The sequence below is a fragment of the Camellia sinensis genome, chromosome 2, assembly GCF_055761805.1.
Source record: "Camellia sinensis isolate YWXY chromosome 2, ASM5576180v1, whole genome shotgun sequence".
NCBI lineage: Eukaryota > Viridiplantae > Streptophyta > Magnoliopsida > Ericales > Theaceae > Camellia > Camellia sinensis.
Genome location: NC_138962.1, coordinates 104,171,301 through 104,194,526, shown reverse-complemented (window position 1 = coordinate 104,194,526; position 23,226 = coordinate 104,171,301). Strand labels below are relative to the sequence as shown.

The 23,226-nt window shown below is 35.1% G+C and overlaps 1 protein-coding gene, 1 non-coding gene and 1 pseudogene across 2 annotated transcripts in view; 1 reads left to right on the top strand and 2 right to left on the bottom strand.

Annotated features, from left to right (window-relative positions):
* The first annotated feature begins 4,023 nt into the window (after nt 1-4,023).
* Nucleotides 4,024-23,226, top strand: part of LOC145820248 (cysteine synthase-like) — a 120,145-nt gene continuing 100,942 nt past the window's right edge. Inside the window, exon 1 of the mRNA XM_082915345.1 lies at nt 4,024-4,077. The gene's annotated coding sequence lies outside the window, so the exon portion shown is untranslated. The remainder of the gene's footprint in view (nt 4,078-23,226) is intronic.
* LOC114318826 (U1 spliceosomal RNA) lies at nt 15,419-15,570 on the bottom strand (annotated as a pseudogene).
* LOC114312809 (U1 spliceosomal RNA) lies at nt 20,347-20,507 on the bottom strand. The gene has a single exon (XR_003646957.2). It is a non-coding gene; the product is annotated as a U1 spliceosomal RNA (small nuclear RNA).

Here is a 23,226-nt window from a genome sequence, read left to right as displayed (position 1 = left end):
TAACGCTGGATCAAATGCGTCAATTGAGTGCCATGCCGAGATGGAGGGCTGAGCTACGATATGTGACTGGGCCAAGTTCAAAAAAAAAAAAAAAAGGGCACTTAAATGCCTTAACTGAGCTGTCCCAATGTTGAACACCAAACCGAGCTCAAGCTAAGTTGTGCAAGACCGAAGTAATCGCAATCATGTTGCAACAAAAGGGATTAAGGGTCAATTGAGAGGGGAATTTCCACCAAGCAGTTTGGTGAACCGGGTAAAGTATCTAGCTCAGCCAGTTATAGTAATCCAAGTCATACTGAAGCAGACCGAATTAAGGGGCAATTGAAATGGGAGTTTTGTGCCGTGTTGCGATGGGTCAAGCTTGACCAAGTTATGATGGGCCAAGCTCGACCCACTCCTTTGTGTTCAGTTGGGCCACTGAAGACGGACTGCCTTCTAGCCAAGCTCTCCGAGGTGTTTTGCTGGATCTAGTTGAACTTGTTAAGATGTTCGGAACAAACAGTATTGGGCCTTGATGGAAGGCAAGGGCGGAGAGTACTCGCTTGGTTCAAATCGAGCTGATAGCTTGATTGTGGTTTGGGTAGCAGCATGGTATTTGGCTTATGGGTAATGGTCATGGGCTAACCGGGTTGTTGTTACTTCGGTCAAGGATGGCTCGATTGGATGTTGCCCGCACCCCAACAGTTAGTGAGGGACAAATAGTGACCTACCCAAGTTAATGCTGATTGTCCAGCTGTCTACCTATGACAAGTGCATGTGTGTAAGGAAATAAGAGAATAGAATCTCTATGTCCCAAGAACCTAGGGAGTGGTGCGACCTATGTGGAGAAGAGGGATATTGGCTTGTATAAAAGGCCAACACTTCAGTTTGGAAGGTAAGCAATCTTGACTCAGAAAACTCTCTCACTCTCTTATATTCTCCAAGGGTGCTAACTTGACCGTCGGAGGGGTTTTCCAATGAGACACCTGCTAGCTAACTCACTTCTGTTGTGATTGTAGGAGAAACGACGCAATTGAAGTAAACAGTACATCAGAGGTAAGGAAGTGCGGAAGCATAGATTATTTACTCCCCGTACAGTGGGTATGGCAATTCAAGATTATCTAATTGGGTGGAGATGCTTTGTTCTCTGAAATAGTGCCTATGCGATTAGAATTTTCTAAATATTGCACATCTTTGCCGTTGCTTGGACAACTATCGTCACTTAAAGACCATTACATTGAAGGAATGAGTGTAATAAAGTGCCTCGGTTGTGAGTTCTATGGGTAGCAGTGTGGTGCCAAACCTTTCCCTTCTATAAAGAGACTGAGTTTGTGTATATGCTAAAATGGAAGGATTGGTCTGCTTTCAAAATCGAGGGAGTTCAGCTGTTTGGTCAACTCAGTGAGCTTTCCATCCTATCGTGTACGAGACTCAAAGGAAGATTACCCAATGGTCTTCCTTGTTTAAAATCTCTTAAAATTGATGATTGTCCCGAACTTGTTAGAAGATTACCTAATGATCTTTCTTGTAGTAAATCTCTTGAGATTAGTCGTTGTTCACAATTGTTGATTGATGCTTCAAGACTCGTTTTTCCATCACTTACGTCCTTGTTTATTAGTCATGTTATGCTCTCAAGCCTTCCAGCACTCTTAGAGATGAAGAACAGATTTGACATTGGTTCCTTCACCTTGGATATTAGATTTGGTACAGTTCCCGATTCCTTTTACTATCCAAGTGTAGTTGATGAAGTGTTACCACATAATGCAACGTCTAAGAATTTGACTTCAATAACTGCTTTGTACGTTTCTTAGGTTGAAAATTTGGTGTTCCTACTAACATGGTTTACTCAATGTTTAATGGGACTCGAGAAATTGGACATTTGTAAAGAATTCGTGATGTCGTGGGAGAATAATGTGAGACTATAACAATGTCTCCCATACCTCTGGTAGGGGTGTAAATTTGGCCATGGGCCTCTGCCAAAATTAGGGTTGAGTCGGGTCGACCCACAGGCCAAAAAAAATTAGGTCTAGGCCCAGAGAGTATACGGTCTTAGGGCGAGCCTGGATATATATATATTTTCTATTTTTTTCGCCAAAATTTGATTATTTTCTTCAAAAATTGACATTAGGCCTCGGATGGCCTAGGTGGGCTAGGCTTAGCGAGTCGATTTGTTAAGACACTTGCTGGGCTTCAAAATAACGCCCTAGACCCAAGCTGGGCTCGATCCCGGGCCTAACTGGGTTGGACCGGGCCTACCCTGAGAGGCGGGCAGGGTTCGGACCGCCTACGAGCCATGGGCCATTTTTACACCCCTAACCTCCAACATTTGAAGATTTATGGATGTGACAAATTCATTTGCTTTTTTGAAGAAGAGCAAGAAAAAGAATAAGGAGAAGGTTGAAAAAAAGAGCAACATTGCATGACGAGACTCGATTATTTACATAGGCGTTTGGTTTTGTTTTAGAATTGTGATTTCAATTAAAAAAATTTAAAACTCTTTTCAAAACTCATAACCAAACACACAATTTAATAACATATCAAACTCAATTAAAAACTATTTTCAAAACTCATAGCCAAATACACAACTCAAAATTCAAAACTAAACTATTTTAAAAACTATATTTAAAAAAAAAATTCAAAAAAATTATTATTTTATTTTATTTTCTAAAATTATTTTTAGAATCAAGATTTGAATATAGAGTTGTATTTTGAGTCATAAGTTTTGAGTTGAGTTTTGAAAAGAGAAAATTTGTTTGGTTATGAGTTTTGAAAAAAGTTTTGAGTTGTATTTTGAATTTTTTTGGATTTATTTTTTTTAAATATTTAAAATTTTTCTTAATTTTATTTTTTTAAGGATAAATATTTATTTATTTATTTCAATGTGCACCGTATTTCATACATTTGTGAGTTGTATTTTTTAAAACATTTTAAATAATTTTTTTAAATATTAAAAAAATTAAAAAAATTATTTTTTTATTTTAACTATTTTTTATTTTATTTTATTTTATGAATATATTTTTAAATATTTTAATTTTTTAGTTATGTGTTTAGCTACGATTTCAATGTGAAGTTTTGAAAGTAGTGTGTAGTTATGAGTTATGTGTTTGGTTATGAGTTTTGAAAATAATTTTTAAATTGAGTTATGAGTTATGTGTTTAGTTATGATTTGAGTGTGAAATTGTATGTTGAGTTTAAAATATTTAAAAAATTAAAATATTTACAAAATAAAATAAAATATTTAAAAAAAATTATATATTTAAAATAAAAAATAAAATTTTATTAAACATTTTTAAATATTTTTAAAAAATAAATTCAAAATTTTTTAAAAATACAACTCAAAATTCAAAAACTCAAAATTTAAAATGCAATTCAAAACTTTTTTCAAAATTGAAAATTGAAAATTGAAGAACTCTTTTCAAAATTTATAATTGAAAAACTTTCAAAATATTTTTCAAAACACTTTTTAAAATTTATAATCAAATAAATTTTTATTTTTCAAAATTCAACTCATAATTTTATATTTAAATTATAATTTCATTCTGTTTTTTATTTCACCTTTACCCTGCCGCTACTGCAAACATGCAGTTGTGGCTTTGAATACTACATTCTTTTTGTTGTTTAGCTTGTAAAAGTGTATTTTTCAATATTTTCTCAGTGTTGTGTGTAAAAATTTAGAAAAAGATTTGTGGACAGTTTAAATAGCAAAACCCACTACCTATTGTTATTACCTATTTGTTATCCAGGGCTTTGTTGTTGTGGAAACATACTTTAGGATGTATTTATGCGCTCCAAATCCCGCACTAGATGAAAGTAGATCAGTGCTTCACAGCTGAAATGGACAATCCAGCAACTGGGATATACAAAACAGAGCATCGTCGGAGCTCCCTGGCCAGGGTTGGCCGGAAAACCCTTCCGGCGTGGGAATGAGTGATCGGAGAAGATGAAGAACTCTCTCTAAGTATAGAGAGACAAGGAGAGAAAAAGTAATTAAGTTACAATGATAAGTTCATGTGTCTTCCCTTCAATGTGAAGAGAGTATTGTTCGTGGTTGGCTGAGCGATGACATTTCCTGGGTGAGAGACCCACATATACAAAAAGGTGAATTTTCCGTTTCAGTTTTTCTTGCATTTTCTTTCTTGTTTATGTATATATCAATTTGTTGATCTCTTAGATTTTGCTTTGAAAAATCTGCATTGCGTGAAGAGTTGTGTTTGGTATAAGTCGCTCATGGCGCACTGTGCACCACCACAACCTCTGCTACATCGGTCCGACATGACCCCGTAAACTGTCTTCTACACCGGTCCAACATGACCCCGTAAACTGTCCTGCTACATCGGTCCGACATGGGAGAGAGAAAGAAAAGAGAGACATGTACAAAGCAATTGGTGGATCGTGGGCGGTGCAAAAGATGGAATAAAAGAATAAAAAAAAAGAAAGGTGAGTGGGCTCTCCCTCGGTAAACCGTGTGTGTGTGAAGGCGCTAACCCAAAACTGCCGAGAGAGGGAGAGAACCCGAGAGATTTGAAGATCTGTGGGTGTTGCAGTGAGAGAGAGAGAGAGAGTGTTGGTGGAGCACACAGCTGGAGCTGGTGGTTTGATGCTTTGGGAGCTTTGGATCAGAGGAGAGAGAGAGAACTGGAATCAAAAAAAGGGTTCGTCGTCAGACTGAACAGAGAGGTGAGGAGAGTCAGGTTTTCTCATGGGGTCCTTGAGGGACATAGCGAAGATACAGGTAGCGGGGAATACGATCCTGGGGATTCGGAGTTTGATAGCGAGGTCGGCGGTCCAAGGGTGGTGCATGCCGGTGTGGATTTTGGTGGCGGTGTCGAAGTCGTAGACGTTGAACAAGTTGTCGAGGCCGTCGGGGAGGCCGACTTGTTTGGAAGGGAACGGGAAGGTGTGGGCGGAGATGGGGTGGCCGGAGGAGGAGTCGTTGGAGATGGTGGCGTGGAGTAATTGGGCGTTGGCAGGGATGGTGATGATGGTCACGCGGTGGCTGCGGTGGTTGGGTCGCGACGTCTGCGGCAGCCGGAGCTGGAACAGGTCAGTGGTGGTGGTCGGGGTTTGTTGAAGAAACAAGGCTACCTGGGGTGGCTTTGGATGAGAAGATCAAGTTGGTGTTGTGTATGTGTCTGGGTTGACTGGGTGAGTCAAGGACAACGACGCGAAGGGCGTGCAGGTGGTGGACTCGAAGAAATTTTAAGGTATGTGTAGAAAATTCTAGCGGAGTAGGTTGAGGTCCGGCGGGCGGCCAAGGCGAGGTTGCCGCCCGCCCGCCGGAAGGCGAAGAACACCAAGATCTTTAACCTATAGCTCTGATACCATGTAAAATTCAATGTATAAAGAGAAAAATATAGGGAAAATGAATTATGTATTTATTGATGTATTGAATATTTATTACACAGAGAAGGCACTCTCTTTTATAGAGAGAAATGGATGCCTCGGATGCCTTGGAGGATGCCCACCGAAAATGCTAAAGGTAAAGGAAAGCATGCTACAATTATATACAATTATATATTACTAACAATGCTATGATGATGTCCACCGAAAGTTGCACTATATTTAGGTATTATATTATATTACTAACACTTGATAAGTTGTTTTGCACTCTGTTTGGCTGCTGAGAAAACAAAAAAAAAAGGATATAAATGGGATAAATTGATTTTCAATTATAGTCCAGACTTCGAATCTGAGAAAACAGAACAGGTTGTGTGACTTAGTTGAGTTGCGTCGTGCATTGGAATTTGCTATGATTTATATCGTATTTTTCTGGGATCATTCAGTTTTGTGGGTTTTGGTTCATCCCTTTTAGATCTGTTAGAACTATTAATCTGCACAATTATTCTATATTATCTATATAATCATGTAAACCACACACAGAAGCTTTGTTATGATTTTTGTGTACTTAAATACTTCTAATGGCTATGATCCTCAGATCTTAACTACTTAAAATATTTGTCATAACTAATTTAAATTTTAGTGCTTATTCGCTTAAAACAATCATGACAGTTACTTAAATTTGAAACATTAAGGATTTACAATGTTTTAAAAGAAAAGAAAGGAATATTTATTTGATCAAAGATATTTTAGTTATACAAAAAATTGTGACAAAGCTTCAAAAAGGGTGTTTCTAGTTGCACACAATTCTTTGTGTGAGCTCACATCATTTTTGTTGTTGGGATTTTAAACAAAAATCAATTGTTCGGATACCAACTACTGAACAGAGTTTTTGTTTGGAAGTTGAAATCTGAAAGACAAAATGGTCTGAACTAAGAATTTTTGTGGCCTGCTAATAGAAGCTCCCCCTTGAAAAGCTGTGTGCTTTATATAATTGTATAGATAATAGAATAGATAAGGATTAAATTATTTGAAACATATAGTCTATCATTCTAAACATGTCAATGTTTGCACTTTAGTTTTGAGACCAACTCAATATTCTTGAAATAAAGTCCAGTTTTTTTTTTTTTTTATATTTGGTCATGCGTTCTGTTGTAATTATTTCCTTCTTATCTGTGTAGTCTCGGTTTTTGTCTATTAATGCAATATTTTTTTCTGATGAATTATCTACTCTATATTTTTAGTCTTAGATTTGTTTACTATATAGTTTTGTCTCTTAGCTAGTCATTGAAAGTTCCTAGCCTATGTTGGTTGCTAAGGAGATTCAGAAGAAAATAACGTAATTTTTTGTTTATGTTTTGGTACCTGACAATTAAATACACACATTTGAACTAGATCAAGTATTCGGCTCGGTGTCCATAGCTAAGAAGCAGAGATACAGTGATTTAAAAAAAATAGAGACAAAAACACGGCAAGGACACTACAATAAAATATATTTTTCATATATTTTTATTTGTTATGTAGGTTAATATTATATTCACGAACAATCAAAATTAATAAAAACTAACACTAATTCGATATTTTAAAAAATATATTACTTTTAAATTAACACTTATCATTATATATATATTTTATTTTTATAGATGATCTATTAAGTATTTAAATATAAGCAAAAAACAATAAACATTCAACATCTAACATTCATCAAAAGCACTAAAGAAAAAAGGGAAGAAAACTAGTTAGAGTGTCCCCATAGTGTCCTTGAAGTGTCCCTCACGTGTCCCCTGAACACAAATTAATTAAATAAAGGGATATACCACGTGGTGTGTCCCATACATGTCCCCAATGTGTTCTTGTGTCCGACACCTCTACAACACTTGTTGTGAAGTGTTGTGTCGATGCTTCGTAGGCCTATAGGCCAGAGGCTTTTCTTTTCTTGGTTCGCAAAGAAGGAAACATACTAAGTGTTGGTGTAATTACCACCAAAACAAAATATAGGGAAAAAAAAAAATTAGAGCCAGAAAACTATCACCATGAGAAGACACCAAATTGAACTTGATTTGGTTAACTTAGCCTACATCCACGGATCTTTGTCTTTGCCCACTATATTAAACTATGTGTTTATACATCATTCACTATTACACAAAGTATATCCAAATAAATTGATTTATTCAAAGTGAATTGAGGCATGGTAATCTCGCTTCCTTTCAATCCCTCTATGGTTGGTAAAACCTTCATAGCCACCCGGTGTAGCAGACCTTGTCATATGGCTTGTCTAGATTTGGATCCTTTATGTAGATTTCTATCTCCAGATTGTGTGGTGGTTTTCACCAAAGGGCACCACCTACAAATGAGGTGATCTTTGTGGCTAGAGAGAGGAGCTACGTCCTCACAAGGAAGACATTTAGTGGAATGATGCCGTTTTCATTTAGAAGCTCACAAATGGAAGACCTCTGTAATAGCAGTGAGGTGGTCCTAGACCATTAGTGCAAAGAATTAATGCTTGGTAAAAGCAATGCCATTAATGGGACGGTGGAAGTTAAAGCTACAAATGCAAAGATTTAAAAGCAATGGATGTCCAATATTGGATATGGTGATTGAAAGTCCCATGGATGTGAGACTTTGAGAAATTCTTTGACATGCTGAAACTCTTGGGGCTTAGGATATTTGTGTCATCCCTTTAGCATCCTCTCTTCAGCAAGATGCAAAAATTATCTTGACTAGGCTTCAATCAGAAGAATCCTCAAAGGATTGGCTTGAATATTTCAAGTTTCAAACATCAAGAGATTCACCAAGTGATGCATGTAATGTGCTATTAGTAGTGGCCTCATTTATTGCCACGATCACGTTCTAAGCAGGTGTGAACCCGCCAACTAGTATCTTAGAAAGAAACAAATACCCAGCCAAGTACTTCAAGCGATAGAACTTTGATTGGACTGCCAACGAGCTTTGGTCTTGCTGTTGCCTCTGCAATTTTAGGATCTCATGACATTTGCGATCACATGTTTTGAGTTGATTCCCACGCGCACACATTCCCATGCATAACCATAAAACATTGATTAGAGAAAATGGAAATTTGAGAGGAATGGTAAATCTGTGAAGAGCTTCTAGTGCATGACTCAAGCTAATATAGATTTAGATTTGAATATAGAGAGTGATATATATAGAGAGAGGGAGAGATAAGAAGAAGAAGAAGAAGAAGAAGAAGAAGAAGAAGAAGAGGGGGATTCTTTGGAGGGAGGGAGTGTGTGATTTGGGTGCACATTTGATTTCATTTGATAATTGAAAAAAAAAAAAAACACACACACACACACACACATAAGTTTGCTGTTTTGAGCTCTTGACCGAAAACACTTGTGGAATGTGGCTTCTATCCGGCTGCAAGATCACCTCATTCATGAGGTGGCGCCCTTTGGTGAAAACTTCTATACGATCTGGAGAGAGAAATCTTTATAGAGGCTCTAAATCCAGCTTGTCAAACCTAGGATATAACATCTCGACTAGTAGTCGTGTTGGCTCAGACTATCTCTACACATTAGGTTGAGCCCAAAGCACCACCATGGAAACACCCTTACATGTCACATGAAATCTTTCTGTAAAAACACAATACAGAATCTAGAAATAAAAATAGAGCCATATGAGAGACTCCTTTTTTGATCACACACATGGCCTTTTCCTTTGGCTTTGCAATACAATGGGAAACTCCATTGAAGACATTTTTCTCAAAACACTACTTTACACCATGTATCCATTACACATCAGTCAACATTCATTTTCTTTTTCACTTGCTTCAGCACTTATTGAATTAAACACTATTATAACATTTAATATTTACTATTCATCTTTGACTATATAACACTGTTTCATTTATTGTTTTGTCAGTTACTTTTTGACTTAATTCCACAATGCTATTACTCATTCTAGCTGGCACTTACATATATTGAAGATACACAATTCAGATTACACAATTCATGGGTGAATACATATCAAAGTGATGAATGTAGAAAATAATTTTAATAGTGAAATGTATAGTGCATATATTATGCACCGACACTAAGATTTCAAAATATTAGTTCTTCTCTGTAGTTCGTTGAACATTATTTTGATATTTATTTTTTTATCTCTTTTACTCTTTTAAGTGGTCTTAGTGATCTGACCAAAATGGCAGAAAAGTGTGCCATTGCAAAAGATATTACTGAAGTAAGCTGCATTCATCCTGAATTTATTTATTTATTTTTTTTGGAGCCTAAGATTAAGGGACGCTGTTTATCATACTCATCTTGTTGTTTTGACATGTACAGTTGATAGGTAAAACACCATTGGTGTATCTCAACAAAATCGCCGATGGTTGTGTTGCTCGTATTGCTGCCAAACTAGGGATGATGGAACCCTGCTCTAGCGTTAAAGACAGGTAGCTAGATATTTTTGTTCTTTTTTTTTAGTAATCTCAATCTCCATCGTAATTTTAGAATTATATGTATTATAGGACTTTGCTTATAGATTTTGATATCCTAAATCATGCATGGCATGCAGGATTAGGTACAGTATGATACAAGATGCAGAGGAGAAAGGCGTCATCAGACCTGGTGAGGTTAGTCCAAATGTATCATCTTCTATCATATAGACATGTATTTGAATGTGATTTTATATTTTTGACCTCAAATGTTTTCTATGAAAATACATGATTACTCTTCCTCTATTATGTATGTTCACTTCTTTCTATCTTAGTACCAATGTGGCTATCATTGCTATTTCACAAAACCATGGTTTCGAAAATGGGAAGTTCGTTTGATTAATCGCATATAGGAATGTGCCTTTATATGAACTGTATTAAGTTGCTACAGATGAAGGGAATTATTAATTTACTGCAAACATGCCTGTACACTTTGCTTGTTCCTTCTACAATGTTCATGGGAGCTTGACAAACTTTCCTTTGTTATTGTCTGCCCAAATGATGATTGCTGAAGAGTGTCTTCATTGAGCCTACCAGTGGTAATACTAGTATTGGCTTGGCTTTTATGGTGGTAGCTAAGGGTTATAAACTAATCATTACTATGCCTGCTTCTATGAGTCTGGAAAGGAGAATTATTCTTTTGGAGCTGAGTTGGTTCTTACAGATTCTGCTAGGGGCATGAAAGGGGCTGTTCAAAAGGAGGAAGAAATAAAGGAAAAGACCTCCAATGCCTACATTCTTCATCAATTTTAAAACCCTGCCAACCCAAAGGTATTATGGCACCAGTACTTTTGAGTTTCTGTATTATCACGTATCAGCATATGTTGGTAGCTGATTGGATAGATTAATTATTTGATCGATATCATCTGTTTAGGTCCATTATGAGATTGTTAGAATAGGAAATAATATTGCATATATTTTATTCTTATTTGATTTTATTTTTCTTTGATTGATGTAATGGTCTAGCCCATAATTTATGCCTGATGGCACTCCTGTAATTACGCTTTATTATCAATATAAATGGGGATGGGATCTCACTCATTCCCCAACTCTTTCCCTTCTCTAAAATCTTCATGGTGTTAAAGTCACCTGTACCCTAGTAACCCTAATCCAGCCATACCCAGTCATAACCTAATCCTTCCATACCCTCTTACACCGACAGTCAATACCAACCCCACCCAGCTCTCTGAAACCCCTTGCCCAGGCCGTCGGCACTCCAGAACAGTCCTCTTAGGCTCCCCGACAGCCTATTAGGGTTAGTCGGCAATCTTCTCTATTCAATGGTCAAAATTATTTAGCGTGGTCGCAGAGAGTTTGACTATTTTTTTTGAAGAGCACAGGGAAGATGGGGTATGTTGATGGCAGAATACAGGCACCTAGCACTGTGGACCCTAGTTATGATCAGTGGGAAATCACCAATTCTCTCATCATGGGTTGGTTGATCCACTCTATGGTCCTTGAGATTGGAGAGGGCTATTTGGCTATGGTCATCATGGGTTGGTTGATCCACTCTACGGTCCTTGAGATTGGAGAGGGCTATTTGGCTATGGACACTGCAGAGGATATCCGGGAGGCTGTAGCTACCACTTACTCCCGCAAAGGGAACTTCTCATAGACTTTTGAGTTACGTTGCTCCATTGAAAGGTCGGTACAGGGTGAGATGACTGTTCTATAGTATTTTACCTTCCTTAGCAATGGGTGGAAGCGACTTGATCATCTTCAGGATTATAAACTTGTCTACCCCATGGATTCTGCTGGTTACCGAAAGTTTGTAGAACAGGTGCGAGTCTTCAAGTTCTTTGAAGCCCTGAGTGTGGAGTATGATCCAATTCGGAGTAGACTACTTGGTATGGATATGCTTCATTCTCTCCAGGAAGCCTTTGCTATTGTGCAGAATGAGGAGAATCGCCGTTCCGCGATGCTTGCTTCTCCCACTACTGATCGTTCTACCTTGGTTTTTGCACCCCCCGAGATGAAGAGCTTATGACTTGTGGTTCTCATCCTTTCTCTGAGAAGGATACTCTTTTCTGTGACTACTGCTGTAGACCTCGACACACACGTAAGACTTGCTGGAAGCTGCATGAAACTCCATCCGGTGGCTGAGGAGATCATCTTGGTTCTCGATGGGGTAGGTCGAGCCAGTCTAGAGGCCGAGGGACCAATGCTCGGGCACATCTTTCTAAAACGGTTGAGCACCACTTTCAGCTCCTGTTGTCTCACCGGCTGCTGATGTTTCTGGGTTGTTTGCCTCAGAGTTTGAGATTGGTCTTTGCCACTTGCTAGACCGTCGAGCCTTTCCTACTGTCTTCGGTGCATCCTCTTCTTCTTTTGCCAACTCACGTAACTTGGCTTCCTTTACAAGTGCATTGCTATCTCATAAAACTATTCTTTGGATTATTGATTCGGGTGCTTCCGATCATATGTCTGGTTCCTCTAATTTGTTCTCAGAGTATACACCCTCCTCAGGTCAGGAAAAAGTGCGTATTGCAGACAGTACTATTTCATCTGTGTCAGGGAAAGGTTTAATTCATGCCACCTCTTCCCTTCTTTTATCCTCTGTATTCCATGTTCCCAATTTTAGTGTTAATCTTTTATTTTTGAGTCGTATTACTCGTGATTTGAATTGTAATGTGACGTTTTTTTCCTGATTATTGTCTTTTTTAGGACCTTATCACGAGAAAGAGGATTGGTAGTGGTAGAGAGGACCATGGTCTCAACATTCTGGATCAGACTGACAAGCTAGCTCATTCATCTATTTAGTTACCATCCACCAAGGAAGACCTTTGGCTGTGGCATCGTCGCTTAAGACATCCCTCCTTTTTACTACTTAAGCATCTTTTTCTTCTGTTTTTTAGAAAAATAATGTGTCTGATTTTTAGTGAGTCATGTCAACGTGGAAAACAACACAGAGCTTCTTTTGCTTTTTCTGCTCCTTCTATTAATAATAGTTCAGTTTCATTTTCTTTGATTCATTCTGATGTATGGGGTCCCTCACATTTTGTGTCATTAAAGGGTAATAAAATGGTTTGTTACTTTCATGGATGACTGTTCTAGGGCCACTTAGGCACATCTGATGAAAGACAAGAGTGAGGTATTTTCTGTGTTTCAAAACTTTCATAGAATGATTTGCACTCAGTTTGGGGCGGTTGTAAAAATTATGTATTCTGATGATGTGGGGGAATATATTGACTCTGGTCTTACTAGTTATTTTGCTACTCATGGTATTATTCACCAAACTTCATGCACTAATACCCCTTAACAAAATGGTGTTGCAGAATGAAAAAATTGCCATCTCATTGATGTGGTCCATTGTCTATCCATTGAAATGCGTGTCAGGATTTCTTGTGACCGTTGACTAGGGTGAGTGAGAAGTCCAAGACCTGTTATCAAATAAAACAGTTTACATTGTACATTAGAACAGATTTAAAAAAAAAAAAAAATTCTACCTTTTGACATGTGCTATGATTTGCTAAAGTAGTTATTTTTCCAGTGCAATAGTGATAATAACACGTGTTTTAATGGGGCATGTTTACTTGTATGAGAAAGCTTATGTAATTGTTATTACTCTTCCATCATTTATTGCTGCTTTTCATATTCAAAGGCCAATCTCTGATAATTATTGCAGAGTTATTTATGTTTGAACTTTGCAGATATCAAGTGAGGAAGCTATTGAAACTGCCTAGCTTCTTGCATTGAAAGAAGGTTTGCTGGTAAGAACATAATTTTTCATATTATTCAACTGTGGGTCTTACAGGCATTTTTATATCTCTTTCCTCTCTAAAAATTACTGAACTCTTAAGTTCATGTCTTAGGTTTTTTTTTTTTATATTTTTAGTTCACAAGTTTGATGGTGCTTATGGTAACATGTATTGTAGGTAGGAATATCATCTGATGCGGCTGCAGCTGCTGCAATTTAGATAGCTAAGAGGCCAGAAAATGCTGGAAAACTCTTTGTTGTAAGTTTGATTTTCTGCATACAAGTTCAGCTTTGCTGTTTTGTTCCATCATTTGTGTATATTTTGTTCTCAATTGGGCAAATTTTAATGTACTAGAAGATATTGCATAGTAATTTGGCTGAACACAACATTGGACAAATCTCAGAATTTTAACCACCTACAAATATTCTATTGTTTGTTTTTGACAGGTGGTGTTCCCCAGCTTTGGAGAGCCTTATCTGTCATCTGTGCTGTTTGACTCCTTGAAGTGTGAGGCAGAGAATATGACTTTTGAGCCCTGAGATTTTTCCTAGCTTCAGAAAGGTGATAATATGTCAAGTTTGTAAGGTTGCAATGCAGTTTTGATCTGGGCACTTTTGTTTTGGTTCTTCATGCTTTTTAAATAAATCTTGTGAATATTACTAGTTTAGTTGATGTTTGTGTCTGCAAGAGGGTATGTTGGCTGGGTTTTGGTCTCACCTCTATAATTTGAAATAAAACAAAAGTTTGATGCTTAGAATATGCTCAGAATAACTTCTTTTCCCTAATATATTTAGTTAGTAAGAAAGATAGTTGAATTGCTAGTATATTATTATTTGCTTGGGCATAAAGTATATTGAAATGGTCAATGCTAATTTGATAAAAGGAAATTTAGCTTGACAACTGGTAGTGCAATCAAAGATAGAGAGGCATTCCCTTCATTTTCTGAATTTAGCACTACTTGCTCCCTAATTGTGCCTTCGCATTAAGAGAACTGATATTTTGCACAAAATTGCCAAAAGCTCCTGAGAGGAGCTATGTTTATGTTTGGATTGGATCGTGAATTTATTATTAAGGGAAAGGAAAATGGAAATATACATAGGATAAATTACACTTTCTCCCCCATAGAGTATGATTCTTTTCTCACTTTGGCCCTTGATAAAAGATTCTTTTACTTTGATCTCTAAATTGTCAAATTTTCTCCATTTTTAGTCCAAATTCTAATAATGGTGCCATAAGAACTTTCACTTTCCTTTACTCTCCTATTCTCTTCCCTCCTCTATGCACCTTATCACCCCAATCCACAACTGACCACCTGCCCCTCCTGACCTACTACCTGATCTCTTCCACTAGCCTCAATACTTCAACTTGCAGCCTCTTTACTTGAATGATTTTTTTTGATAACTCAGGTATCCCCAACCCGCTGATTTTAAGGGAAGCCAGGACTAATCCTGAGGGCCCTGAAGTTAACGACCGGGCAAACCTCCAGTGGCCCCAAGGGGTGACTCGACTCTTTACTTGAATGATGCATACCTGTTTTCATTTTCGTGCACCTATATGAAGTTGATTTTCGAGATTAGTTGGATTTTGGGGTGGGGATGGTTTTGAGATTATGTTGGGTTTGGTTTTATGGACCAAAATGGGAAAACTTAATATGTTTAATGACCAAAATGGGAAAACTTTTAATGACCAAAATGAGAACATAATTTGTTAGGGATGGAATTGAAAATTTTGAAAATTTTAAATTGTGATAATTAGAACAAAGTGAGAAACAATAAATAATTTTAGGTCAGTATGAGAAATAACTCATGCTCACACAGCTCTGCCGAAGAGTTTTCGACTTTCTTAGATTTGCTACCCTTTTTTCCCCTCTTCGGGAGATTGACATGTAAGAATATTCAACATTTATGCAAATCCATTCGAGCACAACTCATAAATATAGAACTAAGTTTGGATAGGGGCTGCGTGAACACAGGCCCCCACTGCCACAAATGATCTGGCACTTGGATAGACCTTAGGCAAGCGCCCCTCCTAAGTGCAATGGAGGTCACTAACCTAGGCCATGGGCCTCATTAATCACCCATTTGACCCCATCCAGGTAAATATGTTTTAGTGATCCTTATCTATTGCCTCACAATTGCCTCTCCAGCTTCATGTTTGTTCAATGTTGGAATGACGGCAATGTCTTGACATGGAGGTTGTGCCTTGCAAACTTCTAAACAACATGCAATGAAATGTTGGTTTTACAGTTTTTAAGATGATTAATCATCAAACATATTCCAATTCCATCTAGTAGATAGTTTTATTTGTAAATTTGCAAAATTCCCTCTACTAACTATGCCTGTGGTTGGGAGCAATAGTTGAAGCAAAATAAGCCTTCCAACAACATGGCTCCTTTGGGTGACTACGACCCTGTTCGGTTGTTTGGAAAAGTATAAGAAAATAAAAGAAATAAAAAAATCATATAACTGTTGCATTAGTGAGAAACTTATGAAACTCACATTTTTAATTTTCTTACTAAAATAAGTTTTTATTCAAAATGTATATATCTCACAAAAAATTGAGGATTTTGTCACGGGAATCTCAACATACGTTACTTTCAACCACAAAATATATGTTTTCACACACATCCACTGAAAAACTGAACAACTAAATTTTACTATATCTTTTTGGCAAAATTCATCTACCAATGAGCGCATACATATAAGAAATTAAGTATTCTTATCCTTTACTATGATGTATATCTTTTTCGTGAAAATACTTTCCCATCAAAACTCTTGACAAGTGTGATAAGTGAACGGAGCCTACTGTTGTGAAAAACTTTACTTTATTAATAATGTTGTTTTCATTATATTGTCCATTGATAATTAAAATAGCAAAACATAGAAATCCCATATAGAATAATGTCTTGCATGACCGTTAGTAGGCTTTCCCTAGGAGGCTATTGATGATCAAATAAGAAGTTTTTTTTTTTTTTTTTTCTTCTTGAAAATCTCCCTCAAAACTTGTCGTGTAGTGCGACATACATTGTGCGATCCTTTTTCAATCCCAATGTATACCAATGAAGTAATGATTGTCAAGCCTAAGCACAAAGAGCCAATTTAAATACCAATTTTTGGTTATGGATCTTTTCTCTCCTCGTCTCAAATTATATATAAGTCATAATCAATAGATCATATAAGAATATTCAGACATAATGCTTAAGGTAAAATTAAACACTATGTTGATGTAATGTCTCAAAATTTTGAAATATCAAGAGAAATTAAATAAATTAAATAACTTATTAAATTAAAAACTTAACATTTTATTTAGAAATTGTAACTCTCACACATGACCAAAGGTTCAAACAACACTAAATAAATAAATAAATAAAAACTTAAAATGTCCAAATACAACATTAAATGAAATCACAAAGTCCTTAATTGTTAATATATAAGATTATAAATTTATTCGGCTCTAGTCATGGTTTCAAGTCATCTACGTTACCATCAACCCCATTTTCAACTTCCATTCCTTTTTTTTGGGGTCAAAATTTGGCATAAAATGCAAGGGTAACAAAAATATATGTGAGTTTTTCAGCACAGAAAGAAAACACAACAAACCTACTTTTCTTTTTACGAGAAAAATAACGAGATTATAAGCATGATATAACAATATAATTGCAAACATATAACTTACAAATATTAAAATAATTTCAACAATTTTAATAAATTAAGTGACACTCAAAATCTCACCAAAGATATTAACTTACCAACCACTAAGCTATGGCCCATGGTTAATTTAAAACTCCCCTTGGTTAAATAATTAAGTGTTACAAACCGTGACTACCAAGGACGGTCATGCCCAGAGTTACATACCCAAGTAGTGGTTTTCGTGATTTGCTCCAAGAGAACAGTTTATCAGGGGTACGTATCCTCCCTATGTGCCACCCACACATCCACCTTTATTCTAAAACCGAATACTGATAAGGGTTCAAATATGTCTTGTGCCATTTTAGGGTTTTGGACAAGAATTACATAAAATCAGGACTCATCCTGAACAACCGATATTAACTATCAACCTTTAATTTCGTACACCCCGTTGATCATTTTAGTTAATTTTCATAATAATTACTAATAATTACAAATTTAGGTCACCATCAATGTTATACCATTTTACTACAATTTTCAAGAGAAAATATTTACAATTATGTTCTACAATAATCAATCAATATACATATTATTATAAACAGGTAAATCAAGCCATCAAGTGAAATAATAATTTTTAATACAAAAATAAATCACAACATTACACATGCATTACTAATTTACAAGATTCAATTAAGTAAATTAGAACAAAACTTATTTTTATTTCTAATAAATAATTGAAATGGTAATCTTGATTATTTTAATATTCTGCCCAAAATTTTCAGAACTTAAATTTCGTAGTTAAAATTACAAATAAATTATTTAGACAATTCCAAAATTCATATAATTTTCAGGAATGTTCAGCAAACATACCATGTCATTTTTCAAAAATAATTTCCTGAAAATGAATTATAAATAATTCTATAAAATTACAAAAAGTTACATAACACAAATTCGTCACATTTTCTTAAAATAATTCCACACTGAAATTCAAAAATCAAATCCATAATATAAAAATTGAGGATGAAACTATACTTCTCAAATTTAATTTTTAACTCAGAAAATACTAGATTTGGTCTAATATAGAATTTTTAGTGATTTTTCAAACATGAAGCATAATCTGTCTAAAAATCCATATTGAATTAAAATTCCATTTAAATTCGTACAAAAATAGAATAATTGGATGATTTAGACATCATTCTTACCAACTTTGTAGAAGAAACCATATTGAAATTTTGAGTATAAAATTGTCTATATATTCGTACAAACTTTTGGCAGATTTAAGAATCATATGATCAAATCAAATAAAATCCTAAATCATCTATTAAATATCACAAATTACACAAGCAAGCCTAAATTCAAGATTATATCATGATTTTAAATTTAGCAATATATAATAATTTTCAAACATCTAATATATATTTCACAAATTCACATGTAATTACAAACAAAGCTCTATCAAGATTTTTTTTAAGGCTTATTAGTATTTGAATATATTCTGAAATTGAAGAAAAAGAATGAGAAGGTTTTAAGGGTTTTCTTACTTAGCAATGAAGTCAAAATGGGGTGGTGAAATAGTAGGAAGATTCTAACCTTTCTCCTTCTCACCTTCTTCTCTCCCAACTCTTAACTTTGCTATCAAAAGAATTTTTTTTTCCCTAAAGCTCTGAATTTTTTTCTTTTAAATCTTAGCTTTCACTCTCTCCGATTAGTTAAGAATTAGAATCTGCATAAAGAGACTCATAAAACATATCTAACCCTTTGCTCTTCTCATAATTGTGATTGATATCAAGTCTCTCAAAAATCAAGAGCATAACCTATCCTATAGGCTTGCCATGCAAAGGCACCTAATGCAATTATTATTATTTTTGTAATAATAAATTCGTATAAATGTGTATGTGTTTTAGTTCCTTAAAAATCAATTAGATGAAGTTTTCAACTAAGATATTTAGTTATGCTGTGTTTGGTTGGAGGATTTGAGGAGAGATTTGGAAAGGGAAATGAAAAAGGTAGGTGAAATGTGAATAAAATATATTTAAATTTCACTAATTTCACACATCTTTTCTATTTCTCTATCCAAATTTCTCAACCAAACGTAACATAAGGGTAATTATTGAGTTACAAAAATAGTTATAAAACGAAAATCATTGAATACCTACAAAATTATTATTCTTAAGAATATTTTTGTTAGTGACTAAATTGGGATAGTTTCTCATTAATTTATACATTAATACATTTATTAAATAGGTTTTAGATAAAATTAATTTATTATTCATATCCTGAAAATAATTAAATACGGGTTCTCATAGTTGAAACAGAGAGTAACATAGGAATTTTCAACTGAGGATCCTGCGCCCCAGTTACCTCTCTCCAATCTTCGGTCCAAATGCTGGATAGATGATTAAGAGGCAATTTGGAAAGTTGGTAAAAAGTCAGTTTGACTTTTTACCAACTTCTCCCAAAAAAGCCAACAAGCCAGCCTTTTACCAACTTTTCAAAACAACCCTAAGTTCAGGCGTTCAAATAAAATTATTAGATAACAAAACAACTCTCTTTTATTCATACTACTGCCCAGTAGAGTTGTTAATGAAAATAGTGGTTCATAACAATAGAACTGATGAAACAAGAAAAGGTGGAACTGCTTTGATGAAATAAGGCCTTTTGATATTGGAAACTGGCCAAAATTTGCAAATAATTCTTGTCACTTTAAATGGTTTTGTTAGAAGAGTGATGATAGAGAGCACTAGAGTTGAAACTCTAATGCCAACTCTAATGATGTGACAATACATTAAAAAAATAAATAAATAAAAAAAATGCAACATCACAAACTAAAACATCAAAACATAAGGTGAGGCCCACCTATAGAACTCCTCATTTAGAGGTCTCAAACATTTTTGTTGTTGGAAATTGGGCTGGGTTTAGACCTAGGTTGGGAGTCGACAGTAGCATGACCCATGCATGACTCACGAGGAGATCCATAAAATTTGAATGATTCACCTTATTTAGATGATGAGAAAAGAAACCCAACAACCCCATCTCTAATATATATCATTCTACTGCTGGGAGTTTGAGAATAAAACGTATGCCCGTGGCTTTTTAATTTGCCTACAGGTTTAGAAATAAAATTAGAATTATTATTTTAGAAGGAGGCAAAAGACAAAACTTTCTCACCATCAAGACTACAAAAGGGCATAAGAGATTAACCCCCGGTTATGCTAGAAATCAACCACAACAAAAATTTGGAGCAATTTTCAGGTAAGGGGCCGCGCGAACGCAGGCCCCCACTACCACAAATTATGACATAGGCTCCACCACTTGGGTAGACCTTAGGCGAGCACCCCTCCAAATTGCAATGGAGGTCACTAACCTAGGCCATGGGTCTTGTTGATCACCCATTGACCCCATCCAGGTAAGTATGTTTTATGTTGCTACCTGCTCCTCATCTATACACTCATGCTAGCCTCTTCTCTCTCGTGTTTGTTCGATGTGGGATTTCATGCAAATCTCAACTAATTTCTGCTAATAAGTAAAAACATCCAAACAGACAATGATATGTTTGTTTCAAGGTTTTAAAATAAGCACTTGGTATGTGGGAATTTAACATGCAAATATGAGAGAGATGTTTTGCTGATTTTGAGTTGGATACCTTCATTTCTATATTTATTTATTTCTTTTGTTATATCAGTTACCTTGTTTGGTAAGCTGTGGAACGCATAGAAAGGGGGTGGGCATTTGTTTGCATCAACCATTAAGTTTGAGAATTAAGACAGTGCAACCCACAACAACAAAAAAAAGCAGATGGCATATTATATTTTGACATTTCAGCTTTGAAGATGTTTTCCTATGCAATGTGATCTCATGGTATATCAAAAAAATCAATAAATAAATTGATTTTTTTAGCAAAAAGTGATTCACTTAGAAATTTTAATTGCAAAAAAAAAAAAAAAAGAAGGTAGTTCATGGTCCTGTTTTTCAGATCACTCCGAGAAATGAGACCTATTCCTCAACTTGTTCACTTCACAAAATTGTATTAATTTTCAATTCTTCATCCGTTTAGTTTAAGCATTAGGATCCCAATCCCAACCACTGAATTTGGCTTCACATATTGCATAATGGTCAAGTATGAGATTTTTTAAATTTTTGAAAAATTCAGAAAAGTTTGCTTCCATTCCTTCCAAAATTGTTATCCTCTATCCCAGATGGCTTTGTATAAACTTTTTGGTTTTGTTGGGGCTGTATTTCTAGTTTCAAAAACAAAATTTTCAAGTAAAAAAGCAACAAGACTAACAACACAAAAATGAGTTGGGATTTAGAATAGGACAAGAGCAGCACAATCACAAATCGCCACTATCACAAATTATGACATAAGCTTGGGAAACTCGGGTAGACCTTAGGCAAGCACCCTTACAAAGTGCAATCGAGGTTACTAATGTAGGCCAAAGGCTTTCTTCATCACCCATTGACCTGTCTGGGTAAGTATGTTGAGACAAAGCTCATTGCTCCTCTTATGAGCACCTATTCTTGCTTCCCATCTTTTGTTCGCTTTCAATGTGGTAAATTAACACAAAAGGACTCCCTATATACACATGACCTAGAAATATTAAATAACACCACCCCTACTGTGTGCTTATTGTATATATGTATTTGGAGATGTATATGTCATTAATGGAAGTACAGAAGGCATTGGTTATTGTAGGCATAACATAACACAAGTGCTGAGCAATAACATGGGAGTAGCATAGGAGGTGAAATGTTAAGGTGAATTATTTCAGTAATAAATAACAACTTTGTAAATATCATATATTTATATATGTAACACGCTTTATATTTAGAAAAAAACCATATCACATGAGATAGGAGTCACATGAAAAGGTGAAAATTTTGATACGAGGGTTGTGCAAACAAAATGTAACAATTTCCATTTTATGTTTCTTGCAAGAATGACTGCTCAAAATTATTTTTTCCCTCCCCTGAAATAATAGAGCACATACTTAAAAATGATCAGGGCCGGCCCTGCCCTCAGGCAGGTAAGGCTTGTGCCTTAGGCCCCATATTTTGGCCCAAAAATAAGGCCCTCAAATTTAAAAAATTGTTATAGGTTCAACCTTTTCTTTTTTTTTTTTGGTTTTAAGATCAATTTAAAGGGCTCCAAATGTTTTGTTGAGCCCATGTATAATTTAGCCCATATTTATTTATAAATGTGTTCGGCCCATATTTATTAAAATGAAAATATATAAATAAATAAATAAAAAACAATAATTTGGCCCAAAAATAGGGCCCCTAAATTTGGTAAAATATTATAGGCTAAATGTTTTTTTTTTTTTTGGTTTTAGGAACAATTTAAAGGGCCCCAAAATATTTTTTTGGGTCCATGTATGATTTACTCCATATTTATTTATAAGTGTAGTTTGGTCCATATTTATTAAAATGAAAATATATATTAAAAAAAAAGTATTTGGGCTCAAGAAAAATAATACATACAATATATGGGCCCTATTTTTTTTATTTTTTATTTTTACCTTCTTTATCTATTAGATTTTAGTGGAATAAATAATTTTGCTCAAATTTTTTTACCTAGGTCTTTATCAATTTTAATTGAATAATGTTTTCCTAATTTTTTTGTTCTAATTTTTTTTTATTAAATTGTTTTATTTATAATTTTAATGATTATATGTGTAAGTAAATTTTTTTATGGTTACAAACAAATAAAAAAATTGTAACTTATCATTTTATTCATGAATTTTTTTTCAATATAAAAGAACCCCCATTTCTGAAATTCGCCTTAAGCCCCGACGAACTCAGGGCCGGCCCTGAAAATGATTAGAGATAAATTTATCTATTTATTTTATGCTTATTTTAAATGGTCATTTGGCTAGCCTTACCTAATAATTTTATTGTGAATAGGATAATTACAAACTTTGCCTCACCAAAGACCAACACATCTTATGTGCGAAAATCATTTCTCATTTACTAAAACAAAATGTGATTTGTTCATGTGGTTATAGTTGTCCGATAAAGTTGATTTTTTTTTTAAATTTTATTTTATGAATAACCTTTATTGTGAGACATATTAGATAGAAATTTTAGATCATCTGTGTGGGCTTAGATTAAGATTCACAAGAAGGGTATGGAGAGG